At 46.5% G+C, this 16,334-nt stretch overlaps 1 long non-coding RNA gene across 1 annotated transcript; it reads left to right on the top strand.

The window, feature by feature from the left end:
* The first annotated feature begins 378 nt into the window (after nucleotides 1-378).
* Nucleotides 379-11,881, top strand: LOC128072488 (uncharacterized). Its single transcript, XR_008202272.1, has 5 exons — nucleotides 379-436; nucleotides 5,311-5,496; nucleotides 5,842-5,944; nucleotides 9,962-10,078; nucleotides 10,589-11,881. It is a non-coding gene; the product is annotated as an uncharacterized LOC128072488 (long non-coding RNA).
* The last annotated feature ends 4,453 nt before the right edge of the window (nucleotides 11,882-16,334 follow it).

Raw genomic sequence — 16,334 nt, 5'->3', positions numbered from 1 at the left:
AGAGGCAATGCCAATCAGCAACCCCCCCTTCTTCACCCTTGGGGAGCAGCGTCTTGCACCTCACAGCAGGAGTGAGAGCAGAGGGGTGCAATGGGGTACCATGCAAAGGGCACAGACCTGGAGCTGGTTGGGTTGCAAAGCGTTGATATTGCAGAAGAAGAGCATTTCCAGGAGAAAACAGCATGCTGCTCTCAGGCTTTCTGCATTTTGTCTCCTTTCTGTGCTGGAGAAGGAGCTGCCACCCATACAGAGGTTCTCAGTGCTAGCCTCCAGCTTGGTGCCTGCTCCCAGCTGCACAGGATAAGTGCACTGCAGGTGTGTGGCATGAGCCTCTTAAACAGCCCTGAGCAGCTCTCCATGTTTTTCCCTGGAGAAGGAGTAGGTGTGGGGTTGTTTTCTTTGGATGGATGTGTGGCATTGCTGTTCCTGCTCACAGGTGGGAAAACTGAGGCATGGGGGTTATGGGAATGAAGCTGCATTTCCTGGGGGTGGGTGGGTGGTGTGTCAGCTGTTGCTGTGCTCCCTAATGCTTTCCCTTGCACAAAGCAATTCATTGCCTTGCTTAGCTGGCCGTTGGTGCTGTGCCTGTGGGGCTGACCACTCTGACCAGCCTCTGTGCTGAGGGAAGAGTATTAAGCACTATTTTTGGCCGCAAATGAGTACAACTCCAGTGAATTAACTTTGAGATGTTATTACTGGCTGTAGGAGTGGGTCAGGTTTCAGCCTGGGAAGGAAGTGGAGAAGTGATGGTCTGCAATCATTCCTCTTAACTGCAATGAGGGCAGAGGCACAGTGGGTGCTGTGGTTGGGAGGAGGCCGCCCTGCAAGCAGGAGTGATCAGGGGGCTCTGGCCCTTCTCTTAGCAGCACAGTCTGACTTCACCTGGGAAATGAGAGGCAGGGAGGGCTGGACAGACTTCTCAGGTTGATGTGCACAGCTGTGAACAGAACGAGCGTTTGATTTTTGCCAGCGCTGCCATAAGGAGACGTTGCAGATGGAGAACGCTGCACCCTCCATTCCTGACAAATGGATGGCTGGATATATATAAAGCCTGAATACAAAGCAGGGGCTTGGGGAGCTTGTTTGGCGTTTGTGTTTTTCCACAAGCTCCTGTTTCTCTGTGCTTCTGCCTCTGTTGATCACAAGAACCCTTTGACCACGTTCCTGCAGTGCATGGGGACTGATGTGAGAAACAGCTCGGACCATAGCCAGGGAATGGTGAAACCTCCCTGGAAGAGCCATGCTTTAATTTGCATTTCCAGGGCTCTGGCAGGAACTCACGCCTTGCAGTGCGCTCAGCAGTGGATGCGCTAAATGGCCGTGAGCCGCCGACCCACTGGGGCAATCTGTTGGTTGGCAGCATGATAGCTGTCCTGGCTCCAACCAGTGGCTTGGGGAGCTGGGGGCTGGACCAGCTGGCTGCATTTTTGTAGTGGGTTTTGTTCCATTAATTTGAAGCTCAGCCTGGCTTGGTTTCTTTGGTTCAATAGGATGCGTTGCAGGCTTAGATTTCACCTTGCGTTAAAATGCATGGAGTGGGGAGAGCAGCGGGGCTGCAAAAGCCTGTGCAGATTGTCCTAAGAAATGGGGAGCAAGGCTGAGCAGCCCCTAGAGAAAGTCAGAGGGAATGACTGCCTGGCAGCTGCTCCTTCACACCAAGCAGCCTGCAACCAGACTGCAAAGACACTGCTGCCAGGGGGCAGCTGGGCAATTGTTTCTCAAAGCAAGTCAGCTTGGCGTGGGGAAAGCAAATCCTATTTCACAGAGGCAGGAATAGCTCCATCAAACAAGGAGCCCAATGGCCATGGTTCCCGGGTGACACTTCTCTCCCCAGATGTGGTGTCAGTGGCAACGTGGCCACTTTGCTCATGTCCAGGAGCTCCCAGCCTGACCTGCCTTGTCTTCTCTCAAGGTGCCATCCCATAGCTTAACAAACCGTCATTTCTGTTTTGTGTCTTGATGGCACCTCCTGATGTACTCCCCTGAGGATGGTTACTTCAAGCCAGTGTGGCACACTGGTGATGGAAACCAGGCCAGCATCCTCTGCCCTTTCCCACCATCTCTTCTTTCTGCCCTGCTTGTCTTGGTTATTCTTTCCTTCGTCTGGAAGGCTGTGGAAGCAATCAAGAGTTTGCAATGATTTTCTAAGAAACCTCTGTTTCTTTGGAGAGCTGATTAAAGGCAAATAGGAGAGACTCTAATTGCATCCATGCTTTTATCTCCTCCCGAGGCACCGAGGTTTGCTGGGAGAATCAGAAAACCCTGCTTTCTGCAGGGCCAAGGAAACTCTTTATCTCCATCTTTAGACACTGGAGCAGCAGGATAGCCAGCGAGCGAGAGTCTGTGATACACAAGGACAAGCCATGGTGCCTTCCTCTCTAACCTCCATCTCTGCCTCGCATGTTTTCTAAGCAAATCTCTATGGAAACAGGTGCTGCTTGTAGCAGAGCCCCTGTTTTCCCTTTTGCTTCGCTGCTTGGGAAAGAAGGAGAGAACAGAGATCAGTGAAGGATGGATGAGATTTGGATTGGGCACGGGGAGCTGCTTCAGCTGCCTTGGCAGAGGTATCCCTGTGCTGGCATCCCTCAGTCCTGCCCTGCTGGTGGGAAAGGAGGCTGAGATGAGCCCAAGCTGAACGCTGCTCATACTTGGGCTGCTCCAGTGTAGGTGGCAGGGCTGAAATGTGGGGATTGCTAGGTCCTTCCAAGCGTGGAAAGCACTCCCTTCCCACTGCTCTTCCTGGGGCAATGGTATTTGTCTTAAGAACAGGCATTCAGAATGTAACTTAATGTTGCTTTCTTCCCAAACCAAGTTGATATTAGAGCCTTTGTGGCTCTGCTAGAATTACAATATGTGATTACTGGAGTTGAAACACTGGTTAATTACCTAGTCATTTGTTGTAATACTCCCAATTAGCTTGTGAAAGCATAGCAAATGCATTACTTCACACCTGTTTTTAAAGGCTTGTACAAGGTTATTCATAGATGGTGGAAGATAAGCCATTATGTGTGTCATATTAGGGTGCTATAGCACTTTGGTGCTTGGCTGTGCCCTTCCCTAGGCTGAGGAGGGCAGGAATTCACGACCTGGATGAGCAGAGCATCTTTTCCACCACCAGGCCACATGGATGCGATGCATGGCTTTTATGGAGAACATAGAATGACTAAGGTTGGAGAGGACATCTTGGATCCCCAAGTCCTACCCCAACCCACCCTCACCGTGCCCAGTAACAATGTCCCTCAGTGCCACATCCCCACGGTTCTGTAACACCTCCAGGGACAGTGACCCCATCACCTCCCTGGGCAGCCTGTGCCAGTGCACCTCTGCTCTTTCAGAGAAGGCATTTCTCCTAATCAACTGTGTGGCAATGCCAGCAAAGTTCAACTTGCTGGGAACACGAGGTTGTGACGTGTCCCCCCGGAGCCCCATTGCTGTTTGTTGCCTCTGTGCACCGCCTGATTTCATGCCCATGAGAACGCACGCATCAGGGCAATGTTTGCCCATACAAGTGCCTGTTTGCCCACACAAAACATTTGTACATCTGGCTTGGCAGATTGGTGCACATGAGAAAATGGGCAAGGAAACACTGAGGCCTGGATGGCAAACTGGGGCTGTTTTTCTTGGTTTTTTTTTCTCCCAGAAAGGTACCAGGTTATATCTGCACTGAAATGTGTCCTTCAGTAGAGGTTTGGCTCACAGATTTTGTGCTCTAATAGTTGAAATTTTGCATCTATGTTCAGCGTGGTAGAACATCTAAAACACTTGCTGGCTTTTTGCCCATAAAGCTTTGATGGTGATGGATTGATGGTTGTATGTAATGATTTTAGTGATCTTTTCCAACCTTAATGTTCCTATGATTCTATAACAGCCCTTTCCTGGACTTTTTGTCTCAAGATCTCGCTGGTTCCTTCCCTGTGCTACCCCAGCTTAGCTCCAGTCAAGCTGCCTGTCAGCACAAGGAGGAGGGTTAACATGGGTTCTAGACCCAAACCAGGCATGTTCATGTGATAATGCCCTAAGGGGAAGCAATGGAAAGCAAACTGGCCTGTTCAGGAGGCAGCTTCAAACTGCCCACGGCTTGGTTACACACATGGACTCAAGGATGTATGAAGCACAGGTCTATAGAAAGCTCTCAGCAGTGGCAGAGACAATCCATGGGTATCTAGGTGCTGTTCCCCATCCAGTTTTCTCCCTCAGCAAAGACAAGCTCCAGAGATTATCGCAGCCTGGCTGATGGTTTTAAACCACAGCAGCCGTGAAAGTCTCCATTATGCATCTCCAAGCTGCTTAGCGATAAAGTGGGTGGAGAAGGAAGCCACGTTTCCTGCTCAAAGAGTGTGTGGGAATACCTTTTCAAATGTTAATTTCTCATATTTTTCAAAGCTACCCAAAGGCACTGGTCCGAGCAAGCACTAAGAAGCTGTGCATATCAAACCAGCTACTGGGGGGTGTAGGATTTACAATCTGCAGAAGTGTTTGTTGTGGGGAAGCGGAAAGAGCAGCCACCATTTCTACCACTTCAAGTGTAAAATTAGATGCGTGTGCCTCCCTGTAGCTCCAGGGAGAAAGGTGATGGATAGATGTGAAAGCAGGATCAGACCAGGAGCTCGCTGTTCCCGCTCCCAGGTCCTTCACCCTACAGCGCCATCACCAGCCCCTAAGCACACAGTGCAGCCCCAGGTAGGGCTGTCCTTGATCAGGTGCCCAACAGCTGTATAAAGCCCATCCTACATCTGAAGCCATTTCATTCCTCGCTGTTAAAATGTCCCGCTGTAGAAATTCATCATCTCCCAGGATTTTATTACTGATTAAAAAACACTTTCTGCAGGAGCTGCCCAGGCAATGTGGGGCTAATTGGCTGTTGCTAATACACGTCCTTGTAGCTTTTTCTTTAAAAACAACAACGAGGAGGAAAAAAAAAAAAGGGTTGTGCACAGTTTTTAATGCAGGTTTGAAAAGGGAAAAAAAATCTCTTGGGTCTGTAACCACCTCAAGTTTTAAAGTGCAGAATCTATGTCTGTTCTTGAATAAGAAATGCATGCTGACTGCCAAATTTCAGCATGAAAGCAGCCAGAAGCTATCCGGGAAAAAAAAAAATGTTTTGCAAATACCTTTTGTAATTGTAATTTTTTTTGTTTTTAAAGAGAGAAAAACAGGAAAAAAGAAGCAGAAACTGGAAAGAGTTCAGGAGTCCTTTCTTTTTAACCTTTGAAAAATGAGATCTTGTATAACTCAGAGCCTACAAGTGACATCTTAGCTGAACAAACTCTTCAAAACAGGAGTTTATGGTTTGCATCTCATTCCTCATAGGCAAGCAGATTTGTAACCAATGTCTCTTCATACCAAGTGCTCGAGCGAGAACAGAAAATGCCTCAAGCCTGGCAGTAAATCCCACAAGCAGATTCAGAGCGTGCTGACCCAAAGAACAAATTACTTTATTTGTGGGGGTTTGGTGTGCCTCTGTCGTTGTATCCGTGAGCCTTCGCAGAATGATGGGTATGGCCAAGCCTACAGCAACACAAATGGTTTTTGGGAGAGTTTCACTGTCAATTTGGGTGGCTCTGGATGATAGTCCTTTTTTGGTCTGGAGGTTGTCATCACTGAATGAGGGCACGGAGCTCCCAGGAGTTGATGGGTTTGTTTCTTCACTGTTCTTCCCTTGGCCAACATATCCTGGGGAGAGATGGGTGCATTCAAAGAGATCCCTCCCTTTGCTCTTTTGCTCATTCGCTCTTCACTCTGTTTTGGCATTTTTCGGTCGATTTTTTTTCTGTCGATCTTCCTCTCAAGTTTATCATTAAGACCAATAATGGGATTGTTCTCATCCCTTTCCCAAAACAGGAGTGAAATGAAACATGAGAGCAGGCATTTCCATTGATGAATAAGAAATCTCTGTCCTCTTTCTGGGAACCGTAGACATCAGCTGGGTTGGACCTGGAGCGAGGTGAGTATCCCTTTGGTGAGCAACCCTTCATCAGGCCTCATCTATTGGCTGCGCTTGAGGTTGGTTTGGGGTACAAGAGGAACAGCTCTTCTCCATTGCTGCACTCCAAGAGTGGGGCTGATGCTGATGTACTTCCCTTACCCTGTCTCTCCTGGGAGCCCTCCTGACTTAGTTTGGATTTGCAGCCCCTGCTCTGCTGCACAGTGCACAAACAATGCCTTCGTGATGCACAAAGCAAAGGAAGTCATGGGGAAACTCTCTTCAGAACAGGCTTTTTTTTCACAGATCAAGTATTTCACGACCTAGTGGAAGTCACAAACAATATGGGGCCAAGCATTCGTAATGTTTGGTGCCTATTTGTGTAGCTATTGCAGCTAATATCCCAAATAAATACCTCTGTGACTAATTCCTTGGAAGGATAAAACACAATGAAAGGAGCTGTCACATGAAAAGAGATGATTTTGATGTTTGTTTTGTGTTTATAAACATAAATTCTGCCTCTTGGGCTGTGTAATATGCTTCATCTAAAACCCTGTTAGTCTCTTGCTAGAAAAACATATTTGTTTTCTGTCCTTGTCTCCAAAAGCCAAAGAAGCAGCCTTATCCTTCTCTCTGGGCTCAGGCAAACCTCTGCATGTTTTGCTGAAGATCTAGATGTACAAAGCCTTAAATTCTAAAAATAATTACGGTTTCATTCAATGTGATTAAACTATGGAATTTTTTTTTTTTTTTTTTTTGCTTAACAGCAACAATTTTTAAAAAAATTAAAAAATCAAACCTGTTGGCGTCATCAGAACCTAAAAATAACAGGAAGACGACTGCTGGTGCCAGAACGATACCAAACCGAATCTATTATTGAATTAGATTCTTTCCAATTGTTGTTCTTAGGAATATATTTCCCTTTTTCCCTCGGGGTTTGTTTGGAGCCAAAGTATTCTGCCTGCCAGTGCCATTCTAGCACTCAAATTAACAAGAAGTGATGTCTCTTACAGTAAAAACCAATATCCATTGAAATATTGATGAAGCCGAGGAGCTGGCGGTGTCTGGTTCCTCACTGCCAGCTGGGCATGCTGCGTGGGGAAGGAGCGTGAGGCTACCATGCATGGACTGTGGGTGGTCCAAGAGGAGTCCAACCTGTGTTGTGTTGGGAGCTCCTGGCACTCCTTCCTCCTTGCTTTCCTTCTTCCTGGATCAGCAGGCTCTGTTTGCTCACCAGGGAAGATTTTTGAGGACCTACTTGCTCTCCATTTGCATAGAAAGTTACATCTTTTATTTATTTTTCCCAACTTTTTACTCTAATTAAGCTGCTATCAAGCTCATTTCATTGTAGCTAGACAACTTGGGGCATTACCCTGTGATGGGGAAGGGAACTGATCCAACAGGTTGGTTTTCTGCCTTCATCTCCATCTCTTTCTTCTCCAGCATGTCAACGTTATTTTAAGACTCTCCTGCAGTCATCTGTCTTCATTGCTGAGCATTTCTTGCTTGCTGGCATCTTGTTTTCCAGCTGCCCCATTATTCTCACCATCTTAGCAGGGGCACTGATTGCTGATGCTGCTGAAAGCCCCTCTGGAAACACAGGCTGAGCTTTCATTAGCTTAGTGGCATGCACTTAATCTCCAGCACCACCCTGGATTCATCTCTGCAAGTCATCTTCACCCATAAGGATTCCCTGCCATTATGTTGGCACAGCTAACTGCCTTCTCCTGTTGGGGCTGACTTCCTTAGAATCATAGAACAGCTTGGGTTGGAAGGGACCTCAAAGATCACCCAGTTCCAACCCCCTGCCTTAGACAGGGTTGCCACCCAATAGATCATACACCAGATGACACTGTCCAGAGCACCATCTGACCTGGCCTTGAATACATCCAGAGGTGGGGCACCCACAACTTCTCTAGGCAGCCTGTCATTTCAACAGATTAGAACTTGCTCTTTGCATCTCCACTGATGCAAATGGAACAGTGATGCTGTGCAGATCTACCACAAGCTTTTGATTTGACCTAGGATCAGGGAAAACTAAGCGCACATTGCCCAGCATCCTCTTTCGAGCTTTCCTTTGCAGGAGTTCACCACAAAATTGCTCAGGCTGAGCCTGCCACTGGCATTAACACAACCAATTTTTCTGGCAGCTCTCTACAACACCATCCCTGGAGGTGTTTAAGAACTGTGTTGTTGAGGCACTGAGAGGCATGCTAGGTAGGCGTGGTGGGGATGGACTGATGGTTGGACTTGATCTCAGTGATCTCGTTCAACCTTAATGATTCTGACTCTATGACCTGCCTTGCCCCAGCTGCCTTCCCACAGCCAGCGAGCATGTCAGATGTGATGCTTTCAGCTCTACCACCCAGACATGCAGTACGTGACACAATCCGGGCTGGAAGGAGCCATGTGTTTTCTCCTCCTGCATGCAGCTCTACTCTGCTTCCAAACACATCCTCTTTGTACGGTGACTTTGCTCACAAATGTCAAACAGCAGCTGTTTGGCCAGGACTTGGAAAAGCAACCACTAATTCTAACTGCCTTAATTCTTAAAGCAAGGGTTTTCACTACTTGCAGAACAAAGGCTTCCTTTTCTTCCCCTCCAGTTGTGGGTATTTTTACCTATTTCCTTTGTAAACGTGAACCATGGAAACAGTCAGACCTCATCAAGCATGAACGTCTTTGAGGTTTCCTCTAGTAGAAAGAAAATGTCATGGCACCTGTCAGAACCAAGTTATCCAGGGCTTCTCTTATTTCATTTAAGCATGAGCAACCTGCAGTGTGTCAGAGGTGGCTCCAGGTAAACAATGTGCCTGGTGATGCTGGAGGTCACCTCAACACTGTGCTTGAAAAGTTGAGCAGGAAGCTGTGCGGAGAGGTGTTTCACAAAGCCTTCTGCTCCTGCCTCAACTACCACATCCCCCGAGCCACATCTGGTGTCTTGGCACCTGCAGCAGAAAGGACATGTGAAATAAGGACCCAAGCCACAGGTCAGATTGAGGCTTTCTATCCTCCTAAGAAATACAGCCAAAAGAATTGAATTTTAGGACATGGATTTCATTGCTGCAGCTAAAATATCACCTGTTACCCCATTTCCTTTTTACAGTCAGCCTAGGACGGATCTCTAAGCTTGCAGTGCTTGGCTGCTGCTTTTCCAATAAGTGCTTAAGAGCTGAAGGGAATGAAATTCAACAGGCATCTCCTGGGGAGGGAGCTGGGAGCACTGGAGGAATGAGGTGCCATTCACTGGGGATGCTCATTGTGTGTCCTCATTTCCTTTGATGAGACAAAGTAGAAAAGACAGACTCGCCTGTGCTGGGAAGCATTAGAACAGAAACTCTCACTGGCCAGCTATGCTGGGGCTTCCATGAAGATATGTGTGCTTCCCAAGGACAGGATAAACCCTCCTCAGAGCACCTCCAAGGGTGGTGTGAACACTCTAAAGCCAAGCAGTGTTCTTTGTTTTTTGACCAGTGCCAACATTAGGACAAAGTGTGTTCAAGATTGGCTCTGTGTTTATCACTTATCATAAAATTCATCTTACCATGCCCTTTCTTACAGTCTGGATCTTGCTAATCCTGGCTCTTCAGATGTCTTTTTCTTGGGGGAGCTGACTTCAGCCCCAACATAGGCTGCTCAGAGGGCATGTTTCCTGCTGCTTCTCTGCTAAAAGGATTGGCTGAAGCCAGCAATCATAGAGGAGAATATAAGACTGTAAGCAGGGAGATCTGGTAGCAGAATGCATGCTTTTAAATTCACATCCGCTGCACGTGCTTTGGGTGGGAGAAGATGCTGTAGGCTTGCATGATAGCAGAGCATATGCAGTAGGAACACAATAGGGTGAGGAAAGGAAACGTGGTCACAAAAGGTTTAGCATACACGCTAGAACAGCTTGTGTGAGAGGCTCCAAAAGGTTTTTGTGTGGAGCACCTCCATCTGGGGTGGGTTGGCGTGGTGTTGATTGTGTCCTAGTGCTGGAGAGGTGAGCTGCCAGACTGTCACACTTCACTCCATCCCTGCTTCTTATGTTTTTTGCAGTATTGCTGCTGGAGGTCAGGAAGTAAAAAAGTGAAACTCTGTCTTCTCTTATAAACCTGGAAGTGAATGCAGAGTACAGCTTAGTAGAAATTACTGACTTCCCCAGACAACCTGAATGTAAGCAGATGTACCAGAAACACTCATGGCCTGAAGCAGTGATTGAGCACCTGGTGGGAAGGCAGGGCCAACGTGGGGAGTTCAGGTGTGTGCAATGCATCTGAGTGACCAGAAGGTATGGAGCCAGGATCCACCCTCCCAGACCTCATTTAAGGGTTGGCAAAACCAGAATTCCAGGGCTCATCAACTCCAGAACAGCAATGGGAAGGGATGAAGGAATGGCTTTAATGGTTCTTTGACAAGTTAGTTGAGAAATTCCCTGTTTTTAAGGACCTTACTCAAAGGCTTAGTACGTTCTGTGAAGTTGTAGGGAAAAAAAAATGATGTCATTTAAGAAGATAATTGAAAGCACAACAAATCCATTGAGCTGAGTGGCTGAGGTGTTTTGTGCTTGAGTCCCTCTGGAAGCCCTCAAACATTAGAAGGATATGCCATAGGAAAAGAGGAATATTTGAGGAGCATCTGGAGAGATTGGCTTTATCTGTCCTCTTCCCTATTTATGCTTATTAGAGATGAAATTGAAGTGCAGCACGATTGAGTTATGCATATAAAGAAGAGTCCACAAACAAGAAAACATAAGCAATGTGGGAAGGAACAGAACTGCAAAGAGAACGAGAGGAGCAAAATTGAACAGGATGCCAAGCTGCAAAAGACATTTCAACAGCACCTAATTAAAACCGTTCACATTTGCAACAGACAGAAGGTAAAGGCATTCACTAGGAAACAGAAGAAAGGGGAAAAAAGAGAAAAAAACCCCAACATATTAAAAGCAGTTATTTAGTCAATCACGGGAGATTCTGGAAAAAATGACGACCTTGAAGGAAGGCCGGTTGAGTAACAAGAAATGCAAGGAGAGTTTGGGGGTTATTTTCATTTGTCTCCCAGCGGAACGGAGAGACTTCAGCTGTTAATACTGAGAAAAATCCTGTGCAGCAGCCCCTACCCACAGCACTTGGAGCCGATGGGGAGCAGGCAATGCCAACGTTGAGCATTTATCTCCACGCGCTGATTTGAATAAGATCACATAGCAACCAACCCAGGACTGGGAAATCAACCCACTTTTCCCAGGTCCCACTCCAGTGCCTTAATCATGAAATTATCTGCCAGCTTCTTTTGTTAATTAATGAATCTTCATCTTTTTGGCTTTAGAAACCATAGACGCAGCAGCAGTGGCAAGGCTGAAAATCCAGCACGGTACCTTTGGTGGCAGGAAGAGCTGACAACCGTTTTTCTCATAACCTGTTATGTTCACCACTGGTTTGCTTGGTTTCAGCTGTGTAGCAGAGCAGCACAAGCTTAAAAGTGGAATAATCATGACAAATGAGTCCTCAGCCATCTTTCAAAGAGAACAAATGAAATTTCCACTCGTATGACAAAATCACAAGAGATGAAAAAGCAAGAGGAAGAAGCTACACTGTGCTCTGCTTGTCTCTGTCTAAGCAAAACCACTTCAATAATTGGCGAACACAGTATGAAAAATAACAAATAACATATGAAAGGGAAGAGAGTAGCATGGCATGTCTGAGAAGGAAAATGGGAAGGGTTTTTTTTTTCTTTCATGTGGAGGAGCCTTTGCTTTCAGAAAGAGCTAGTGAGGTGAAAATGGAGCTTTCTTGCTGGAGAGAGGCTGATTTATGGGTACACGAGGAATCTTGCCATTCAGAGATAAGGTAGCTAAGTGCTTCGTTAACAATGACTGATGAAGAAGCAATCAGAACTGTAAGAAGGAGCTTTTCGTTAAGTAGATCAGGAGCTGTCAGAGGCCTTTGGCCACCCACCCTCCTGAGATTGGGTCATCCTCTCCTTGTCCACCTGTGATGCTCTACGGAGATGTCATAAATCACGTCTACGGTTCATGAAGAATTACCATCAGGCCAAAAGTGTGTGTCGAGCCATCCTACTCTGGGAGGTCCTTTATTCTTCCCTTCTGCCCAAATAGGACTAAAATAACCTTCCTTGTGTCAGTGGGTGGCTGCTGGCAGGGGAGACAAGTGGCCCAGGCACATGGTTGACTCAATGAAGCCATTTTACAGGGGCAATAGGAGCGGGAAGAGCAGAATCCCCCCCGGACCGCCTCCTCCTCCGGGAAGTGACTGATGAGCCTGGCAGCCTCTGAACAAATATTTCCAATGCAGAGAATTCACTTGTCAGCTTGGAGGAGCCTCGAGAGGAAATTTCCAAAGCAAATCTGTCGGAGATAATGACACCGCACGAGGAAGCCCTCCTTAGGAGGAACGTCTTTGGAAGACGTGGTGTGTCTGAAAATACCATGTGTCTTGCTGTTGATGAGCTAAAATTCAGGCAACCGTGGCTGGGTTCTTAACCCACGAGCTGTGGCAGATGAAGCATGAGGAGGAGTAATTCAGTTTTTTCCTCCCCGGATGCTTCCTTGGTCAACCAGATGTGTTTTTTCTACATCAGAAGCCTCTCTTCAGGCCTGAGACACCTTGCTGCACTCTGCCTTGCCAGGATTACAAAGCAGGGATTTTCTGTGCATCTGGATGGTTGTGTAATTGCCTAAGAGAGTGAAACTCCATCTCAGCTGAAACCTCTTAGCTCTGCTGCTGAGATAAAAAGCAATTAACAGTAACCGTAACCAGAAACATTTTTAGTGTGAAGATGGGCAGAGAATGGCAAATAGATACATCAACAAAGCTGTTTCTGCCTTGTAGTTTGCTGTTTGCAATCAATGGGTCATTAATTTTTATGTGGCTACCATGTATTTATAAGCAGTTTGGGAATCTGGAACTTATTACATATGACAGTGGCTTTGATTATGTTGGCTGCTTTGCGTTACCCGTGATCCTTTGGTTTCAAAGTCACCCCCAAAGGACGCAGCAGGCAGAACTGTGCTCTGGGGAAGCCCTGGTATCTGAAAGCAATGTGCCTGCAGGCTGTGCCGTGCTGGTCGGATCTCTCAAATATATTTCGTCCAAATGGGGCTGGTTTTGCACAGCCATTGCCCCTCCGATGGCTCATGCATGCTTAGTAGATGTTATGTAGCTTGTTCTTCTAAGTAAGTGGTATTTCATCCTGTCAAATACGAAATTGGCTCTGGTCAGAAACTTTGCGCTGAGCTAGGCAGTCCTTGTGGTTTTCACTAATTAAATCTAGGGCAGATAACCAGTGGATTCTTCATCTGAGCAAGATTGACCATTTTGACCTCTTTTCTAGATGTTTTCTGATTCATTACCTTGTGTTTCAGTTCCCTGAAAAGGAAAAAAGCTCTAAAGTATGTTGGATAACTTGAATTTTACTCAGCAAGTGGATTATTTTACATCAAGTAAGGTTTTCTTTCCATGCAAAGTCACAGAGGCATTTGTATAGGACAGATACATAAAATAATGCAAAGAATGCTACTTGGATTCATGTAAGTGATGCTTTTTTAATCTGAATAATTGCTAGTTTCCAGTTAGCAAATATGAAGGTGTCAAGAACACTGTTGCACTCAGCACCAGAGCAGTGCTTCACTTATCAGATATTTTTAAGCAATCTCTCCTGGTTTGTTTTGTATTAGGCTGTGTCTCCAGATAATCTGTCAGCGATTACCTGTCTCGTTTTTATTATGTTCTGTTCCCTTGTGCACTCATTCAGGACTTCATTTGCTCCCATCTTGCAGACAGTTCTAAAAGCTAGGCTTGCTTCCCCACCACATGGAGAATTGATGCCTTTATTTCGGGTGTTTTGTGCTGTCTCCCAGGTATAAGGAGATGTGCTGAGTTTGTTCTACCTGAAGTTGGGATGGCAGCCAAGTACAAACCAAACCAGACCTTCAGCCCCTCACGGGTAAGAAGGGTTTTGCTGTGGCACTTGTGCATTTCACACATAGCTGGGTGTCCTCTTTGTCCTGTTGATAGCATGCTGTGGGCAGTATGAGGGCATTACGCTGGAGCAATCCAGCCTGGAAAGCTGTGATGCTGCACAAAGCTTGCCAGTACTTCCATGCCCATCTTGTACACATGAGACAGCACAGATTCACCTCTCGCTCAGTGAAGGCAATGTATTGTGAAGAAGATTCTCTACTGCCCCAAGTGTGCCTAGACCCTTACAACTTCAAATTTCTCTTTTATGGAAGATGGCAGACAGCAGGAATTTAAAAAACATCCACTTTTGGCTCAACAGCTGGCCGAGGAGTTGGTATGTCTTGACTCACTTTTGGTGAGGCATTGGAACAGGCTGCACAGGGTGGTGGTGTTGTCACCACTGCTGGAGGTGTTCATAGAATAGTAGATGTCACATCGAGTGACATGATTTAGTGGCAGGGTGGCGAGCTGGTGGTTGGACTAGATGATTTTAGTCTTTCCAGCCTTAATGATTCTACTGTTCTAGGGAAATACATTCATAAAAATTTGCAAACATGGGCACCTTGGTCATCCTCACAGCGTAAGGCAGAGGGATTCTCCCCCTTGAACACTGCAACCTTTGTAAGGATGGATCTCAGCACACTCCTGCAAGTGGATGTGCAGATTCCAGTGGGATTATCCTGGTGTAAACCATCAGGCCCAATGAACCTGTGACCCTACAGAAAGGAGAGAAGGGAAAGCAGGTGTTTCTACAGCTTTCCTTTTCTCCTCCATGCTCCTTTAAAAAGGATAAATCTCTGCTGTGCAAATTTCCTGACAGCGGAATGCAAGCAGAAGACAGCCTGTCTTATCTCCATTTGCCCCCTTCTGTGCAAACGCTTCAGTCGCTTCCCTGCAAATTCAATGTTTCTCCAACTGCTGACGTGCTCTTCTTCCCTGCTCCGCAATTATGAACCGATGTGCTGATGTTTAAGTAAAGCGTTTTGTTTTTAAATGTGCGACATCCAAATTTACCCCCCCAGAAAATCCACCTTCCTCCCCGAATTCTCTCTGCTGCTAATTATAGAAATCTCGGCTCTCCAGCAGACACATTAGTCAACGGGAAGTTCAGCTCTTTTCAGAGGCTGAAGCTGGGGAAAAATAGGCTGAGGATGGTGCATACAACTGGGACGTGTAGCAGGTATGCACTAGAGGGGAATTTGGAAATGCAAACAGACCTGGGGGGCTGCCAGCTCCCTTTCTCCCACAATATTGCAGAATATCCCAGAATATTGCATTGTTGATCAGTCTTCATTTTTAAATCATCTAACGCTATGCTGTCAAGACACATGTGTTGTTTTCACAGAGTTGGCACCAGAAGTTATTCTTTTTTTTCTAGCTCCATATAGAGAAGGGTAACAAACATTCTGGGTTTGCTCGGAAATTGTTATGAAAGGAGATCCTGGGTTATACATCAAGGTTGTTCCTGCAGTGAAGGTGTCTGAGTTTCAGCCCTGTGGTGCTCCTGGCTTCTAGGGTGAGGCCTCAGACTCCATCCGCACCACAACAGATGGTTAAAGTATATTTTCAAAGCCACTCCAGTACTGATTTTTCTTAGGGAATCTTATTTACTTACTGCATTCCTTTATTGCACAAGAAAGCTGGAGTCATTTTTCCTTCTAATGTGTTTTAGAGGCAATCTGACATTTTCTAATAGCTCTCAGGTATGCATACTTCACCCTGTTCCTCGTCTGCATTTTCCAAAATAACACTGGAAAATTATTTGGGCTCCTGCTTTTTTTGGACAGCCATTATTCTCACTTTTTCCAGGTTGACCTATAAATGTCCATATGCTGCAGGATATTTGCAGTAGGTGTAGGTTCCTTTGGAGACGATCTTGTGTGGGAGACAATATGACAGCTCATCTGCATAGCACAGGCATCATACCCCTGATTTGATTTAGCAAAAAGTCCTGGATCTGGAGGCTTCTCCCATTCAGCTAGTATATTTAAGGGATTGCTCATATACACACAGTGCTCTCACAGCGTCATTTCTCCGTTCTGTGGGTAGTGCAGGTGGTTGTGCACAAATCGTGGCACGTGGCTGACCCTGCTGGGGGGAACTGCTTCTGGGGTTGCTGGTGGTGAGTGTCCATGGTGCATCCAGCCATCCTGGGTTATTACATGTGTGTTAAAGAACACTCTGCTCTTTCTGTGAGCGTGGTGGTGCCATCCCCTGTTGTGCTTTTTGATGCCTGGTGTGACCCCAGCTGTTCTCTAGCTTTCTTAGCTGTGATGAGGGCCATGGGCTGACCGAGCGACTGTGCCACCAGCTGTTTCAGAAGGGGACCTTGTGGCTATAAAAGGCTGTGACAGTTGCCTGATCCCTGTTGGGCAGAGGTGGGGTTCTTCTGCCATCAGGTTTGGGCTGGTGTGCCAGTGGGATGGTTGTCCTGGGTGGCAGTCTAGCTGCAG

Source organism: Tympanuchus pallidicinctus, unplaced genomic scaffold (genome assembly GCF_026119805.1).
Source record: "Tympanuchus pallidicinctus isolate F22 unplaced genomic scaffold, pur_lepc_1.0 scaffold7, whole genome shotgun sequence".
Taxonomy (NCBI): Eukaryota; Metazoa; Chordata; class Aves; order Galliformes; family Phasianidae; genus Tympanuchus; species Tympanuchus pallidicinctus.
Note: the sequence above shows the minus strand (reverse complement) of the source record. Positions and strands in the feature narration are given on the sequence as shown.